The sequence below is a fragment of the Oryctolagus cuniculus genome, chromosome 8, assembly GCF_051225735.1.
Source record: "Oryctolagus cuniculus isolate XC-2025 breed Fujian yellow rabbit chromosome 8, ASM5122573v1, whole genome shotgun sequence".
NCBI classification, from domain to species: Eukaryota; Metazoa; Chordata; class Mammalia; order Lagomorpha; family Leporidae; genus Oryctolagus; species Oryctolagus cuniculus.
The window spans coordinates 122148231-122166535 of NC_142874.1; the positions used below are offsets into that span (position 1 = coordinate 122148231).

Consider the following 18305-nt stretch of genomic DNA (forward strand, 5'->3'; position numbering starts at 1 on the left):
TTCCCAAGTTTAATCAATCAACTAGATTAACCAGACCCTGAGGCCCAGGCGTAGGCCTCAGAATGCCACTTTTTTGCTTTACGACTTGAACTTGGGGTGGGGAGGAATACCAACACAACATTCCCCAAAGAGTGAGTAGCAGAGAAAATCGTAGTTCCTTGTGTTCTACCGACTTCCTGACTGTCCCATGTTTGGGTAAGTTTTGCAAGGTAGCCTTATCTTTAATAGCCTAATCTGTCCTGATGATTTGGTTTTATCAGATGAGGACTTTTAGGTGTTTTGGAGCAAAAGCATTGATGCAAAGGCCTGACATTTAAAAAAACAAATAAAACACTCCAAGAAAGCAATTGTTCCTGTTGAGTTACCCTAGGGTAACAAAAACAGACGTGTCTGTCCTTGAAGATCTCTGCTGGGCTTCTCAGGACCAGGAATGGCCTTTAAAAGGGAGCTGCTATGGAAAATGTCCAATTTCTATTTTTTTCCATCTTAAAACTTCACAGGCAAGCCTCTCTTTTGTATGGCTGATGAGACAATTGCATTTGTTCTCCCTTAGTTGGGAGCTGGGAAGACAGTATTGTATTTAATTTGACTTTGGCTTTTTTCCTCTGGGCAAATTGCAGGTCCGTTGGACAACTACAAAATGAAATAGGAAATGTAGCTAACTCTGTTTGACTGCAGCTGCATTTCTGCATATTCCAACGGTTGTGCAATTAAAATTTGAATTTATTTTAATAACCTCAGGTTTCCTAGAATTTCCGTGTGTGTTGGATGTTTCTGAGGGTGGGTGTATGTATTAAAGATAAAATTGTACCTATGGGAGAATTCACAGCTTCTTCCATGTCACTTCAGATTTATCTCATGAGTTGCTGCAGGTGAGAATTTCTCCTCTGGTGAAGTTTATTATGGAAGCTTCAATTGAGCTTATAAGTATTGTTTTCAAATATAAATGTTCTATTTTGGGGTCCAAGTGAAAGACAAAGCTCCAATTTAAGTTATAGTCATAACCAAATACAGATTTTTAAAAATGAAATACCTTTACCCTCATCAGGAGACTTTTCCTCAACAAAGCGTTAAAGATGCATTCTGTGACTTATTCTGGTATACCTAAAATGTGTTGTTTTACTTAAAATAGAGTTGATTATTCAGATAACATATTTGAAAATTCTCTTACTTGCTAAATTGAATTTATAACCCCCAAATCTGTGCTCACGGCACTTCTGGTATCATTAGCAGACAGGCCCATGCACACAAGGATGGAAACTTCGAATCACGGGGCACATGTGCTTCCAGCTGAGGTCAAACAGTAGCATGGGACTCTTGTTTGAGCACTTGAGTTGAATACAGATGATCTTCTGGCGCCCAAGCATACAAGCTATGTTCTGGTGTTCCTAAGCTTACGAAGGCTGTGATGTGCCTTGCAGAGAAAATACATGTGTCGGATAGATTTGGTGCAGGTGGGTTATAGCTCATTTGGCCTTAAGTTCCACCCTAATAAACCAATATATAACTTTGTTTTATGTGAGTTTCTGTTTGAAGACATTATGTGTGTGTGTATATATACATGCAGTTTTAGTTACCTGTGCTCAACTGTGGTCTGCAAATATTAAAAAATTCCAGAAATAAACAATTTTTAAGTTTTAAATGAATTGTAAACTTAAGAACTTGTGTTTGGGGCACAGCGAGTTAAGCCACTGTTTGTAATAGCGGTGGCTGGTTCAAGTTCTGGCTCTTCCATTTCCTATCCTGTTCCCTGCTAATGCACTTGGGAAAGCAGCAGAAGATGGCCCATATCCTTGGGTCCCTGAACCCACACGGGAAACTCAGATGGAGTTCCAGGCTTCAACACTGCCCAGCTGTGGGTTGTTGTGGCCATTTGGGGGGGTGAACCAGTGAGCGGAAGATATTCTCTCCCCCTCCCTCTCCTGTTCTCCCTTCCTCTCCCTCTCCCTGTAACTCTGCCTTTCAAGTAAATTTTTAAAAATTTTTTTTAACATATTGTTTCATGAAATATATGGGTATATTTTAACAATCCTATTTTATTATTTCTGTTAATCTCTTACTGTGCCTAATTGACAAACTATCATAGGCATATATTTATAGGAAGATCTATATAGGGTATATGGTGTATGTAGGGTTCAATACCATCTCTGCAGATTCAGGCATCCACTGGGGGATCTTTGAACATATTCTCTGTAGATAAGGGGGGGGCGGTATTGTGTACTTATATATTTGTTGCAGTGGATTCGTTCTGAGAGGAGGAATGTGGTAGGGGTAAGAGGCACGGAGTCACCACACAGACCCCAGGAGTTGGGTGAAAGCAGGCCAGAGGCGAGCAGCCCACAGACTCTTTTATTTCAGTTGGTACAGCCGTTTAAATAGTGAAGGCATCCAATCCGGTAAAGGGCGGTTTATGCCCTAACCAATCATAGCCTGTTGCCAGGAAGGCTCCGTTGCCAGGTGGGTTTCGAAGCCATTCCTGAGTAACTGATGCTCCTTTACCAGGGGCCATCTTGGCATGGCCTTCTCATTCCACCACATATATTCACACATATAGTTGTAATAGATGTGTATTTTTAAAAATATTTATTTATTTGAAAGAGAGGAAGAGACAGATCTTCCATCCGCTGTTTCACTCCCCAGGTGGCTGCAGTAGGAGCCAGGAGCTGCTTCCAGGGCTCCCACATGGGTGCAAGGGCCCAAGCACTTAGGCCATCCTCGGCTGCTTTCCTAGGTACATTAGCATGCAACAAGATTGGAAGTGGAGCAGCCGGGACACAAACCGGGATGCTGGAATCATAGATGGAAGCTTAAGCCACTACTCAACAACACCAGCCCCTATGAATTTGTTGTTATTTGTGTAAAATATATGTGTGTTTATAGGTTGTTAATCAGTTGGCAAAAATGTTGGGACCAAAGGCTTGTAGGATCTGCATCCCGTACTTCCTGGGAGCAAAGGTTCAGTATTCGCTAACTAATGTTACCAATGACTTTATCCAACGGAACTATGTGAATAATAAGAACTGACTGTACTTCAGTCTGACATGCAGTATCACATATGATCATTTAAATCCCAGGTTCTCAAGTTAAATCCACAGGCCAAATGCACCCAACATCTCTTCTTATATAATCTGCAAGCTAACAATAGTTTTTATATTTTTAATGATTAGAAAAAATGATTATTTGTTGATACACAAGAATGATATGAAATTCACAAGTTTAATGTCTTTAAATAATTATTGGAGCACAGCCATGTTGCCTTGTTTACATGCAGATGATCCTCAGTTTACCACAGAGTGTAGGGCCCAACAAACCCGCTGTAAGTTGCGAATGCATTTAATACACCTGACTTCATGAAGCATCTTTTTTCCTTTTCCCAAAGAAACCTTTTATTTAAGGACTACAAAGTTCATGCATTTCATAAATAAAACTTTAGGAATATAGTGATTCTTCCCACCAAACCCATCCTCCCACCCACACTCGCACCCCTCCTTCTCCTCCCTCTCCTATTCTCAGTCTTACTGTTTTTACTAAAATATATTTTCTGTTCTAAAAAATTGTTTAAAGACATTTATTTGAAAGAGAGAGAGAGAGAGAGAGAGAGGTCTTTCATCCACAGGTTCGCTCCCCAGATGCCTGCAATGGCCAGAGCTGTGCTGATCCTAAGCCAGGAGCCAGGAGTTTCCTCCAAGTCTCCCATGCGGGTGCAGAGGCCCAAGGACTTGGTCCATCCTCTCTGGCTTTCCCAGGCCACAGAAGAGAGCTGGATCAGAATTGGAGAAGCCAGGACTAGAATTGGTGCCCATATGGGATGCTGGTGCTGCAGGTGGTTCCAAGATCTATTTTCTTTTTTTTTTTTTTTCTTTTTTTTTTTTTTTGACAGGCAGAGTGGACAGTGAGAGAGAGAGACAGAGAGAGAAAGGTCTTCCTTTTGCCGTTGGTTCACCCTCCAATGGCCGCCGCTGCAGCCGGCGCACCGTGCTGATCCTGGCAGGAGCCAGGAGCCAGGTGCTTTTCCTGGTCTCCCATGGGGTGCAGGGCCCAAGCACCTGGGCCATCCTCCACTGCACTCCCTGGCCATAGCAGAGAGCTGGCCTGGAAGAGGGGCAACCGGGACAGAATCCGGCGCCCCAACCGGGACTAGAACCCGGTGTGCCGGCGCCGCAAGGTGGAGGATTAGCCTATTGAGCCACGGCGCCGGCTCCAAGATCTATTTTCAATTAACTTTATACACAGAAGATTATACTAAGAGTTCAACAATTTGTGTTAAAAAAAATATTCCTCAACCATCGCAACATGGGCTGTTCAAAGTCATGGCAACTCGAAGTTAATTTCACTTTTTTTTTTTGAGAAACTTATTTTTTTTTAGTTTTGACAGGCAGAGTGGATAGTGAGAGAGAGAGAGAGAAAGGTCTTCCTCTGCCATTGGTTCACCCTCCAATGGCCGCCGTGGCCGGCACACTGCAGCCGGCGCATCGTGCTGATCCAAAGTCAGGAGCCAGGTGCTTCTGGTCTCCCATGGGGTGCAGGACCCAAGCACTTGGGCCATCCTGCACGGCACTCCCGGGCCACAGCAGAGAGCTGGCCTGGAAGAGGGGCAACCGGGACAGAATCCGGCACCCCGACCAGGACTAGAACCCAATATGCCGGCACCGCAGGTGGAGGATTAGCCTATTGAGCCATGGCACCGGCCAAGAAACTTATCTTTAAAGAAACATGCAAGAATGATACATCTTTTGCAAGCATTTAGACATAACTAACTTATGAGACATAAGAATATCCTCCACTTAATACACTAAAATGAAAGAAATCTTTGAGAGCAAGTTTTACTGTAAACTCTCATAATACAACTCTTTGAGGAGAGAGGTGCTCCACAGGAAGTTACTGCACAGTGATTCCTGTTAACAGTTAACACTCTTCATGTATGATGTCAGTGATCCCCTGAGGCTCTTGACACGCGCTGCCTCAGCTGTGGAAGCCTTTTGAGTCCTCAGACTCAGTCAGTATTTAGACAAAGCCATAAGCAAAGTGGAAGTTCTCTCCTCCCATGAAGCATCTTAACTTAGCAACTCAGTACCCTGAGATTGGTTGTTTATCCTGGTGATCATGGGCTGACTGGGTACTGTGGCTGGGTGCTTCTTTCCAGAAAAGAGAGAGAGAGAGAGGAGGAGAGAGCGAGCAAGAGAGCAAGAGAGTGTATCCTACTGCATAGCCTAGGAAGAGATCAGAATTCAGAACGTGAAATATGGTCTCTGCCCGTGGTGTTGCTGTTGTACATCATAAAGAGGAGGGGGTTAGGCAGATCATCAGGAGTTGGGGACCCTCTGTCTTTGTTGTCCTTGGCTGCTTTCACTTTTCACTGTGGGACTGAGTAGTTGTGACAAAGACATGTCAGAGAGTGCGCTCCTTGCTGCTCAGCACCCTGCAGGGATCAGCGATGCAAGTGGAACCACAACACTTTGGGTGCTCTGTGTACTGCCCTTCTGCAACATTTTATTTATTTATTTTTAGTACCAGTATATAGCTTGTCAGAAGCAGACACAGGAACATCACGTATTGGCACTTTTAGGCAGAGTGGGGGTTATTTTGTTATTGAAATAGGTGGTAATACATTTGATTATGAACATGGTAAGTGGGTTTAAAGAACACAACAGGAGGACACTGTGGCGCAGCTGGTTAATTAAGCAGTTGCCTGGGACACTTCCATCCCATATCAAAGTGCTAGTTCTAGTTCTGGCTTCCCTGTGATTCCAATCAAACTCCCTGATATTGTGCTTGGGAAAGCAGCAGAAGAGCTAAGTACTTGGGTCACCCCAACCCATGTAGGAGACCCAGATGGAGTTCCAAGTTTCTGGCTTCATCCTGGGCTAGCCTTGATATTGGCAGGCATTTGGAGAGTGAACCAGTGGACAGAAGATTCATCTCCCTCTGTCTGTTCCTCCCCCTCCCCATGTCACTCTGCCTTTCAACTAAAAAACAAATAAATAAATCTAACATATATTGATATTACTAAACACAGTATTCCCAAGTCACAAGAAAGTGGTGGTCACAAAAATTAGAAATTTTGTCTTGTTTTTCAAGATTTATTTTTTTTATATGAAAGAGTTACAGAGACAGAAGAGGAGAGAATCTTCCATACAATCGTTGAATCCCAAATGGCGGCAACAGTCAGGGCTGGGGCAGGCCAAAGCCAGGAGTTTGGAACTCCATCCATGTCTCCCACATGGGTGAAGGAGCCCAAACACTTGGGCCATCTTCCACTGCTTTTCCAGGCACATTCGCAGGGAGCTGGATCAGAAGTGGAGCAACGAGGACTTGAACTGGCACTAATATAGGAGGCTGGCGCTACATAAGTGGCTTAACCCACTGTGCCACCCGGCTGACTCCCAAAATTAGAAAATTTATAATTGAGTATATCATCACAGCAGAATCAATTTTAATTGATGAATTTCATGGCTTTTAAGTCAGCATAATAAATATTTGAAATGGATTCTCACTGGTCACATTAGTTGTAAGAAGGCATTTGGGTCTGGCACCGGGGCTCAATAGACTAATCCTCTGCCTGTGGCGCCAGCACCCCAGGTTCTAGTCCCGGTCAGGGCACCGGATTCTGTCCCGGTTGCTCCTCTTCCAGTCCAGCTCTCTGCTGTGGCCTGGGAAGGCAGTGGAGGATGGCCCAGGTGCTTGGGCCTTGCACCTGCATGAGAGACCAGGAGAAGCACCTGGCTCCTGGCTTCAGATCAGCGTGGTGCGGGGTGAACCAATGGAAAAGGAAGACCTTTGTCTCTGTCTCTCTCACTGTCCACTCTGCCTATCAAAAAAAAAAAAAAAAATGAAGAAGGCATTTGGGTTGCCTGAAATTGTTCAGAAACATGACCAGTGTTTGAGAGGATTGGGCATAAGGGTCCAGTGAACCCTGTAGCCTCTGTCATTGAGTGACAGTCCAGAATCCTTATCTGAGCAGGTGTGACTCCTTGCAGGGATAAGAATAAGTTCTTCCTGGTACATGTGACGAGATCATGTAAAGAAAGGGGGCTGGGCTTTCACTGAGCTTAGAGCACAAAATTATGAACTATTTTGGCTACTTGCTAATACATTCTTGTTTAATAAGTGTATATGTGGCAGAGTGGGACTGACTTTTCATTTTACCCTGCTAGTGAAATTGGAAGGTGAGATGGGGAAATAACTAGCATTCATGCGCATTACTTGGAAGGCTTCTATAATCTACTAGAAAGACCCTATGAGTGGTCTATAACCAAATATATTTATTTATCTTATAAACCACAATCCCTAAGCTAGCTGCTATGGAGAGAATAAAAGATGCAAGCCTTTAAAAAGGCTTTGGAAAAAATAGATTATTGAAATATTTATTCATGGGGGCTGGCGCTGTGGCGTAGCAGGTAAAGCCCACCACCTGAGGTGCCAGCATCCCATATGGGCTCCAGTTTGAGTCTTGGCTGCTCCACTTCCAATCCAGCTCTCTGCTATGTCCTGGGAAAGCAGTGTGAGATGGTCCAGGTCCTTGGGCCCCTGCACCTGGTGGGAGATCTGGAAGAAACTCCTTCTCCTGGCTTCAAATCTGAGCACTTCTGGCCATTGCAGCCACCTGGGGATTGAACCAGTGGATGGAAGACTTCTCTCTCTCTCTCTCTCTCTCTCTCTCTCTCTGCCTCTGCCTCTGCCTCTCTGTAACTATGCCTTTCAAATGAAATAAATCTTAAAGAAATATATTTATTCATTGTAAACACAATGACAGAGAGGGAGAAACAGAACACCCATCCACTCCAGTGTGGATGCAGGCATCCCAAAAGGCTGCTACCTCACTGTGCCACCACATCTGCACCCTTCCTGTTTTCCTGATATCTTTAGTCAGGATATCTTATTTACCAGTTGGCTGGCTATCTCCAGTCCTGCCGTTATGCTAGGTGATGTTGGTTGATAAATGGATAATCAGTCTGGTGACTTTACTGCCATATTAAATAGGCTAGTAATTTCCTTTCCACCCTTCAGGGGTAGAAGTTTTACCTGATAACAACTCAGTCCCTTTGTAGACCATAGATGATTGGGTCAGATTTGTTCAGGCAGACAAGTTTGACCAATCCATCACTCTTGGAGATTTGAACAAAGACATGTGAAGAGTCAAAGTCCATTAACTTCGTTAATGATACACTTATGTTAATTGATACACTTGCAGTGGAGGCTAGACTAGCCAATACACCAGCCCCCAACCACATGGCCCATAAAGAAGACCAGGGGAACAGAGAAAGCTGGAAAAGAGGCAAAACGATATGATCTTGCACAAAGAAGTTGAAGCTAAGAGAATTCCTATTCCCTACCCCATTAAGAGATTAAGTAAGAAACCAGAATTCCAAAATTAGAAATTCCCATTAGTGTATCCCTGATGTAGCCAACTGCCATGGATTTAGTGATTCAGAGCAACAGGAATGTATTAGCGTCCAGTTCTGGAGGTCAGGACTGTGGAGTGAGTCTGCGCGCTGGGTTTCTTCTGAGAGTTCTTAAGGAGAATGCTTCCTTGCCTTTCCCAGCTTCTGCAGGCTGCCCAAGGTCCTTGGAGCATGACCCTGCTTCATTCCACTTACTTTCTGTTGCTGCATCTCCTCTCATTCTGTCTCCCTCTTATAAGGATCCACAGGGTGACAGCAGGTCTACCCTGATCACCCAGGATGTCTTCCCATCTCAATATACAATCTTGTAACATCTGCAACTTAAACACTTACAGGTTCAATAGATGGAGGTGTGACCATCCCTGGGGGGAAGGTGCTATTCTGAATGCCCAAAGCCCTTTGTGCTTTAATTTTCTGTTCTTTGTGTCTATGTAGTACTACTTGAACTTCTCTCTCTCTTTTTTTTTTTTTTAATTTTTTTTTTTTTTTTTGACAGGCAGAGTGGACAGTGAGAGAGAAAGACAGAGAGAAAGGTCTTCCTTTTGCCGTTGGTTCACCCTCCAATGGCCGCCGCGGCCGGCGCACCGCACTGATCCGATGGCAGGAGCCAGGTGCTTCTCCTGGTCTCCCATGGGGTGCAGGGCCCAACACTTGGGTCATCCTCCACTGCACTCCCAGGCCACAGCAGAGAGCTGGCCTGGAAGAGGGGCAACCGGGACAGAATCCGGCACCCCGACCGGGACTAGAACCCGGTGTGCCGGCGCCGCCAGGCGGAGGATTAGCCTAGTGAGCCATGGCGCCGGCCTCTCTCTCTTTTTTTTTTTTTAAAAGACACTTATTAATTTGAAAGACTGAGTTACAGAGAGAGGAGAGATGGGGAGAGAGATCTTCCATCCACTGGTTCACTCTCCAAATGGCTGCAACAGCTGGGGCTAGGCCAGGCCAAAGCTAGGAGCCAGGAGCTTCTTCCAGGTCCCCCATGTGAGTGTAGGGGCCCAAGTACTTGGGCCATCTTCCACTGCTTTCTCAGACACATTAGCAGGGAGCTGGATCAGAAGTGGAGCAGCCAAGACTCGAAACAGTATCCATGTGGGATGTTGGTGTTGCAGGGGGTGGCTTTACCTGCTGTGCCACGGCACTGACTCCCAGGGAGTACTTCTGTACCTTTATGTCATACACCCTACCCCCTACACCCAGCCCCACACATTAGATTCCCATGGCTGCCAGAACAAGCTGTTTCAACCTGCGTGGCTTAAACCACCAGAAATTTTGGGAGGCCAGAAGTCTGAAATCAGAGATGACAGGACTGGTTCTTTCTGGAGGCTCTGAGGGAGAAACTGGTCCATGTCCCCTGCCCACCTACTGGAGGCTGTGGTGGTTCTTGGGACACCTTGCTTGTGCCTGTGACATTCCTGTGTCCTCTGAGTCTTCCTATGGAACTCTCTCTCCTTTTGCTCATAAAGACACCGGGTTTGGATTGGAGGGCTACCTTAATCCAGTAGGACATCATCTGAACTTGATTGTATCTGCAAAGACCCCGTTTCCAAATAAAATCACAGTTGCACGAGGACTGGTGTGGGTGCTTCAACGACCTTTGTGGGGACCGCAATTCAGCCCTCTACACCCATTTCCAGTTAAGCTGACCAGAGTGGGTGTCTCTCAAAGACACAAACTCTGGTGACCTTTAGCTTCACTCATAGATCACCCATTTCCGTGACCTTTACCAAGACCTCACTCATCCTCGGAGAGTGTCACGTTCCTCACGTTGTTTTGTAACTGAGCATTTGCAAGCAGAGTACACTGAAGAGGCTTGTATGTTTCACCCACTCCTCCTTTTTTTTTTTTTTTTTTTTCATTTGACAGAGTTAGACAGTGAGAGAGAGACAGAGAGAAAGGTCGTCCTTCCATTGGTTCACCCCCCAGATGGCCACTACGGCTGGAGCTACACCGATCCGAAGCCAGGAGCCAGGTGCTTCCTCCCAGTCTCCCATGCGGGTGCAGGGCCCAAGCACTTGGGCCATCCTCCATTGCCCTCCCGGGCCACAGCAGAGAGCTGGACTGGAAGAGGAGCAATCAGGACTAGAACCCAGCACCCATATGGGATTCTGGTGCCGCAAGCGGAGGATTAACCAAGTGAGCCACGGCACCGGCCCCTCACCCACTCTTCCTTTAACACCATACAAACACTCCACCCCCATCCTAAGACCATGTACTCTGCAAGGCGTCGCACTTGGTCACTCCTCAGCCATCTGCTTTTCCCTCTCACTGTGACTGCCAGTCCCTGTCTCCTCCGTTTTCTCCCTCCTCACTTTGTTCATCTACAGCTGGTTTGAGACTCAAACCAGACTTTTGCCACCGTCCTCTTCTCTCTCTCTTTTAAAATATTTGTTTATTTGGAAGTCAGAGTTACACAGACAGAGGGAGAGAGAGAAAGAGAGACAAAGAGAGATCTCCCATTCACTGGTTCACTCTCCAAATGGCCACAGTGGCTAGCACTGGGTCGATATAAAACCAGGAGCCAGGAACTTCTTCCTGGTCTCCCTTGTGGGTGCAAGGGCCCAGGCATTTGGGCCATCTTCCACTGCCTTACAAGGTGCATTAGCAGGGAGCTGGATTGGAAGTGGAGCAGCTGGGATTCGAACCGGCATCCATATGGGACACCAGTGCCAGAGGTTGAGGCTTAACCTCCTACTCCACAACGTTGGCCCCTCCCAAAGTCCTTTGATATTTCACTGGTGAGTACAGGGGACTCATCTAGTTTGGGAGTGTGGCAGAGTTGCTCAGTTCTCTCTGTTATCTCCACCAAACACATACATGCACACACACACCTCCTCACCTTCTTCCTTTTTGGAGCCAAGGGCTTCTCAAGGCTAAGAAATTTTAAATTTTTCTTAGAGGGATGAGGGGAGAGACATCATTCAGTCCCTTCCCTCCTTTATCTTCTTAGCTTTATTTAACAAAAAAAAAAGATCCATTTAATTATTTATTCAAAAAGCAGACTGACAGGTCTTCAGTGTACTGGTTCACTTCCAAAATGGCTGCAACAGCTAGGGTTGGGCCAGGCCAAAGCCAGGAGCCAGGAACTCCTCCCAAGTGTCCCACATGGGTGCAGGGACACAGGTACTTGGGCCATCTTCTGTTGCTTTCTCAGGCATATCAGCAGGGAGCTGGATCAGAAGTGTAGACAGGACTCGAAGTGGTGATCTGATATGGGGTGCTGGCATTGCAAACTGTGGCTTAACTCACTGTGCCACCACACTAGCCCCTGGCTACGTAGATTATAAGTGGGAATAGTGTAACATTATACACTTGATGTTTTTTTCGTATGCTAAAGTACAATGGATAGCCCAGCAGTGAGGATGATGGGTATCTGTGGCAAGCCCAGGTAGCAGGCACGATGCAACTTCAGCCTTGTGAGTAGCATCCTCTCCAGTCCCACCCAGTCCTGGGTGGGTTTCCTTGTGCTCTCTTTTAATGGGAGCTGTCCCTGGCTCCTTGGAGTTGGCTAGTCTTCTTCCTGCTCTACTGCATGTCCACTCTTCAGCCTGTCCCTCTACCCAGAAGCATATTTATCTTGCCTCTCAGGCCCAAGAGCTACCCTTTTGAGACTGAGATCTGTGGTTGATGAACTCACCTCGCTATCTCCCATATTAAAGGGTAGATGTCCCACACTCTCCGTATCCAGCCAGTCACCCTGTGTCCCATCACTTCATCCTCTTGTCTTTTTGTCTAGTTCATGGTGGTGCTAAGGCTGAGCAGGGCTCTTTCTGGTCTATTTAGAATAATTCCCTCACTTTTCAGCTTGGACGTTAATGGCAGTGCCTTGGCAGGGTATACTCTCTCCCTATAAACTTTTGTGGGCAGGAAGTTATTAAAATGCTTTACTAAGATGAGCCTGACCCTGGGTTCTGACATCATCCATCCAGGGGATCCTGCCTCATTCACTGCTGGATAGGATGAGCTTCTAGCAGTGAGCTCTGTTCTACACCTGGAATGTACAAATGCCATTACTGGTCCAGCTCGCTGGCTTGTCATTCCTGGCGTTGCACTGGAACACTATCTTTTCTGTATCCCAATGAATGGCTGAGCTGCTCAGGCTCATGGGATGAGGTACTCATTCTCTGGGCCCCACCCCAGCTAAGTATGTTGGACACTTTGTACCCTAAAGCAGGCTAATGGCATCTTGGGTACATATTCAGGTCCTGGTGGCCATGCAGGCATGGGCTGTGGAGTTAACTTTGTTCTGTATACATTGTTGATGAAGCTCTATTAAAATGCCCAGGATTTGAATTCTCCTGAGGATCAAAGGGAATAGACTTGAGAGTCCTGTTGGGCCAGACTTGTGGTGCAGTGGTTTAGGTCACTGCTTTTGACACAGGCATCCCACATCGGAGTGTGAGTTTGAGTCCCAGTTGCTCTGCTTCTGATCCAGCTTCCTGCTGATGTGCCCGGGAAAGCAGGAAGCCAGGCTCAGACTTTTTGTAACAACCTCTTGTGAGAACTGCTAGGAAGTCCTGTGAGAGCCACCTTAATCATGTTCGTGGGTGTATCGCCAAGTCTGTAAGCCTCCCACTGGGCTCCACCTCTGAAAAGCTTCACCCTCGGAGAGCAAGCCTCTAACACAGGGATGGTTCTGGGAGGGGGATGTTCTGTATCCGGACCATAGCATATGCATCCTAGTACATACATGGGTAGTAAGCTCAGTTGTGTATGCACAACAAGTCAGAATGAAAGACTGATTTACTTATGCAGTTTGATTTCAGGAAGAAGTTTTTCTTTTTCTCTTTCTTTCTTTTCTTTTTTTTCTTTTCTTTTTAAGACCAGCACTGTGGTGGAGCTGACATTTTATATGGGCACCAGTTTGAGTCCTGGTTGCTCCACTTCCAATCCAGCTCCCTGCCAATGCACCTGGGAAAGCGGTGGAAGATGACCCAATGCTTGTGCCCCTGCATCCATGTGGGAGACCTGGAAGGAGCTCCTGGCTCCTGGCTTTGGGTTGGCTCAGCTCTGGCCATTACAGCCATTTGGGAAGAGAATCAGCAGATGGAAGATCCATCTCTCAAATAAATCTTTTTTAAAAAAAGATTTATTTATTACTTATTTGGCAGACAGAGTTAGAGACAGAGAGAAGGAGAGAAAAATCTTCCATTTGCTGGTTCACGCCCCAAATGCCAGGATCGTCTTCTGGGTCTCCCACATGGATGCAGAGGTCCAAACACTTGGGCCACTTACTGCTGTTTTTCCAAGTGTATTAGCAGGCAGCTGGATCAGGAGTTGGATCAGAAGTAGAGCAGCCAGGACCTGAACCAGCAGCCATGTAGGATGTAGCACCATAGGTGGTGGCTTAAGCCGGTATGCCACAACACCCACCCTGAGAAGTTTTTCTTATATAGTTGTGTTATTGGGAATGTACTTGGTTTCCTTTAATATTGTTGTAATGGTACTTGTTCAAGATAGGATTATTGATAACCAGGAAAAGGGAGGCACAACTTTACTTCTGCCCCCTTCGTATCTCTAATGAGCATGAGAATTAAATGGAAACACAAACACAGGGGAATCGTGGAGCTTCACAGGTATGAGGGACCCTCACAGGAACATGAAGACCCTCAAAGAAGTGGCAAAACATAAGTGACATACTCCCCTGAACAAAGAGAGGCAACTGGGGAGTCACTAAATTATGTGAGGAAGCCAAAGAAAGATGAGAGCCGGTTTAGCAAGGATTTAAGGAGAGTTATTTTATACAGATTTCACTTGACCTTGACCCTCTTGTCTGGCTGTAACAGTTTCTTTCCTCCTGTCTTTCACTTGGGACTTTTATTTCCTGCTTTCGGGAAGACAAGGGGAGTTCAGGGCACCTCTTCCCGTACCTGCTGCTTCCCAAGTGCTTTTCATCGGAAGTCATCCTTTGCCAGAGTGGCATAGTTTGCTGACATATTGTGCCTTTCTGTCACTGGGCAGGAAGAGCACTTCAGGAGGTGCGTGTGGGAAGGTTTTCCTGTTGGGTCTTGCAGATAGCTGTGGGCTGCACTCCTTACACAGTGACATGAGAATGCAGGAGACTGTTCAACTTTATCTAGCAAGCTGCTGCTTTGATTTTTTTTTTTTTTTTTTTTTTTTTTTTTTTTTTACTTTTAATTTTGCCAACCCATGGAAAGGAGCCTGGGACGGCCAGGCTGTGTTGATCCTAATAGTTTCAAGGGACTGGGCTCTATTCCCAATCAATTCCAGCACTCCTGGGTCTTTTGCGGCATTCAGAGGGACTCTCCAGGAGTTTTCCCTTTCCTGCCCTTCCTATGCACACATCAGAGGCAGAAAAATGTGACACCTTAAGAAAAGGGCCCTGAACTCTTGGGAGCTCCTGCCCCAGAAAATGGACTGCTGGTGCAGCGAAAGAACTGTAACTTATCTAGAGATAACTAGTTGTGTTTTAGGTATCACAACACAAATTTAAGCTGAGGAAATACTCCTGGCAGCTCTCTCCTCCCTTGCTGCTAATAATTTTAAAAGAGCCTCAGCAGATCCTTTTTCCATGCAGTATCTGCATTCGTCCATTATGCAGCCTGAGGTTGGTTAATTTCCCCAAGGGCTGTTGATGCTCCCTGCAACACTTGGCGAGCAATGTCTAGTGTCTTGTGTCTCCTTTCAGGCTTCTCTTCTCTGCTGTATTGTATAATTTTATGGTTTCATGATCAAGTAGAAGTCTCTTTGTGCTGTCTCTCTCTCTCTGCCTCTCCTCTCTCTGTGTAACTCTGACTTTCAAATAAATAAATCTTTTAAAAAAGAAGGCGGCGTTGTGGCACAGTGGGTTAACACCCTGGCCTGAAGTGCCGGCATCCCGTATGGGCGCCAGTTCTAGTCCTGGCTGCTCTACTTCCAATCCAGCTCTCTTCTGTGGCCTGGGAAAGCAGTAGATGATGGCCCACGTCCTTGGGCCCCTGCACCCGCGTTGGAGACCTGGAAGAAGCTCCTAGCTCCTGGCTTCAGATTGGTGCAGCTCTGGCCATTGCGGCCAACTGGGGAGAGAACCATCGGATGGAAGACCTCTCTCTCTCCGCCTCTCCTCTCTCTGTGTAACTCTGACTTTCAAATAAATAAATACATCTTAAAAAAAAAAAGAATTATCTTTGGCCTCTCTTGCTGGGTGATCAAAGACTTGACATGGAATTGCTCAATATTAGTCTTGTTTTAAGGTGCTAGCCCTTTGTACTTCAAGGTGAATATATTTTTGGCATTTAACCCATGGATCATTGTAAAGGCAGGAGCTGCAAATTTCCATATCCCTTTTCTGATTTATAATTTCTGATACTTTTAATTATTGCTCCATTTCTTTTTTAAAAATTTTATTTATTTGAGAGATGGGACAGAGAGAGAGAGAAAGAGTGAGCTCTCATCTGCTGGTTTACTTCTCCAATGTCTGCAATGGCTGGGGCTGGGCTGAAAGCAGGAGCCAGGACCTCAATCCAGGTCCCCCACATAGGTGGCAGGAACTCAGTGATGAGCTGTCACCCTGCTTGGCAGGGAGCACATTGGTAGGAAGTGGAGTCAGGAGCCAGAGCCAGGAATTGAACCCAGACATTCTCAAGTAGGACACGGGTGTCTTATGGGCATCCTAACTCCTGTACCAAATGCCTGCCCCTTGTTTCATATTCTTACTTTGCTCTAGCCAAAGTCTGAACTCCTCCCACCTGGGAACCAGTTTGCATTTTTGACAGGTGTGTTTGGTTTTCTCAATTGGCATCCAACATAAGCAACACTGCCTTTTCCCCAGTCATCACGGGTCATCACCTCGGGTCTGACACCATTCTGTGAATCTATCCCCTGGTCAAATTCTGCTCTGTCAGCTATGGATGGGTCATCCTTCATAGAAGACAGCACTTTGTCTGAAAATGGGGATCTACATGCCACCATCTATATATTGCAGGAAAGCTCAACAAAGAAACGGAGCTATCTGGTTTGCACAAGGCCTAATTCCAGTCCTGTCAATTTGTGTATCCACCCCATTGGTTCTAGTGACAAGGTCACAAAGCAATATATAACTGTTTGTTTTTCCCTCTATCTGGGTATTCTGAACCCCAAACCTACTTTTTCTGGGTATCACTTGGGCAATACTTGGTGGTGGCAGGTCCTTTAGCTTAATTCTTTATTATAATTTGATCCTGGTGCAACTGGACCATCTATTGAATGCCCCTTGGAAAAGCCCCCTCCTATAGCTTGGTCACTCTGCCCCTTAACCTGATAGTGGAACGTTGTGACAAGCCAAGAGAGAAATCACTAAAATAAAGCTGGGCATTTGTTCCAATACGAGCTTTTCTCCACAGGAGGAATCAGGTGGGAGAAGCACTTGAACTTTGAAAGATCTGGACTCTTGCAAGGGCATGCCTTCAAGTGACTGTTAGGGGGAAGAGGTGGGTGTTATTGATTCCCATATTTTTAAAAGATTATTTATTTTAAAAGATTATTTATTTTAAAATTTTTGATTAGCATGTAATATCCGTACATATTTATGGAGTACAGGGGAGTATTTCACAGCATATACACAGCATAAACATATACAACTTCCTCTATGTATATCAACATATACACAGCATAAGCCGATCATAGAAGACACTTAGCTTTTCCATGCCCTTCTATTTTCTTCATGTATGGAGTCTACCAGCTCTTCTCTTCCAGTTCTTTGCACAGAATATTGTACGTCACTGTGAAATCTGATCACCCTGGTGTGCTGTGGAACCTGAGAGCCTGTTGCTCCTCGCATTTTGGGATCCATTGTCTAGCCTCCCTCTACTCTCTCTCCCCTTTCCAGCATCTATGATCATTGTTTATTGATTCAGATAATTGATTATTTGTTTTCAATTTCCACATATGTGAAACAATATGCAGTATTAACTTTTCTTTGTGTTTCCTGGATTTTTAAATCTTGGGCTGTGTGTGGACATCAAAGATGTGTAGAGACATTTAGTGATAAGAATATTCATTTCACTGTTGTGAAATGAGAAACAACCTGAGGTTTCCTCCAAAACCAACAGACTGGCTTTCCCTCCTATTCCTATGATGTAATGTCCCACAGATATTAACAAGGATGAAGGAGAAGATAATGTTGTGGAAATATTCATGGTGTGATTAATAGGGAAAGGCAGGTTATCGAACAATATGTGAAGGGTTTTTTTTTTTTTTAAGATTTATTTATTTATTTGAAAGTCAGAGTTATACAAAGAGAGAAGGAGAAGCAGAGAGAGAGGTCTTCCATCTGCTGGTTCACTCCCCAGTTGGCCACAAGAGTCAGAGCTGTGCAATCCGAAGCCAGGAGCCAGGAGCTTCTTCCAGGTCTCCCACGCAGTTGCAGGGGCCCAAGAATTGGGCCATCTAATACTGCTTTCCTAGGCCACAGCAGAGAGTTTGATTGGAAGTAGAGCAGCCAGGACTCGAACTTGTGCCCGTGTGGGATGCCAGCACTGCAGGCGGTGGCTTTACCTGCTATGCCACAGCACTGGCTATTTTTTAAAACATTCTATTTGTTTTTATTTATTTGAAAGGTGGAGGGACGGGGGGAGGGAGGGGGAGAGGGAGAGAGAGAGAGAGAGAGAGTGAGTGAGTGAGTGAGAGAGAATGAGAATAGAGACAGGGAAAATAGATATCTTTGCCAAGCTGAAACCAGGAGCCCGGAATCCAATCAGGGTATAACATATAGGTGGAAGGGGCACAATCACTTGAGGCATCACTGCTGCTTACAGGATTCTCATTAGCAGGAAGCTAGAAGCAAGAACAGAGCCACTACTCAAACTCAGGCACTCAGATATGGATGCAGGGGTCCCACGTGGCATCTTAACCGCTAGGCCAAATGCCTGCTCCTGCAGCGATTCTTTATAGCAGAAGTTAAATGCTTGCACAAAGGTTGACCCACAG

General features: G+C 45.6%; 1 long non-coding RNA gene across 3 annotated transcripts in view; it reads left to right on the plus strand.

The window, feature by feature from the left end:
- Window positions 1-54: 54 nt before the first annotated feature.
- Window positions 55-18305, plus strand: part of LOC138843390 (uncharacterized) — a 296599-nt gene continuing 278348 nt past the window's right edge. For all 3 annotated transcript variants that reach the window (XR_016212085.1, XR_016212083.1, XR_016212084.1), the window contains exon 1: window positions 55-195. This is a non-coding gene — a long non-coding RNA (uncharacterized LOC138843390). The remainder of the gene's footprint in view (window positions 196-18305) is intronic.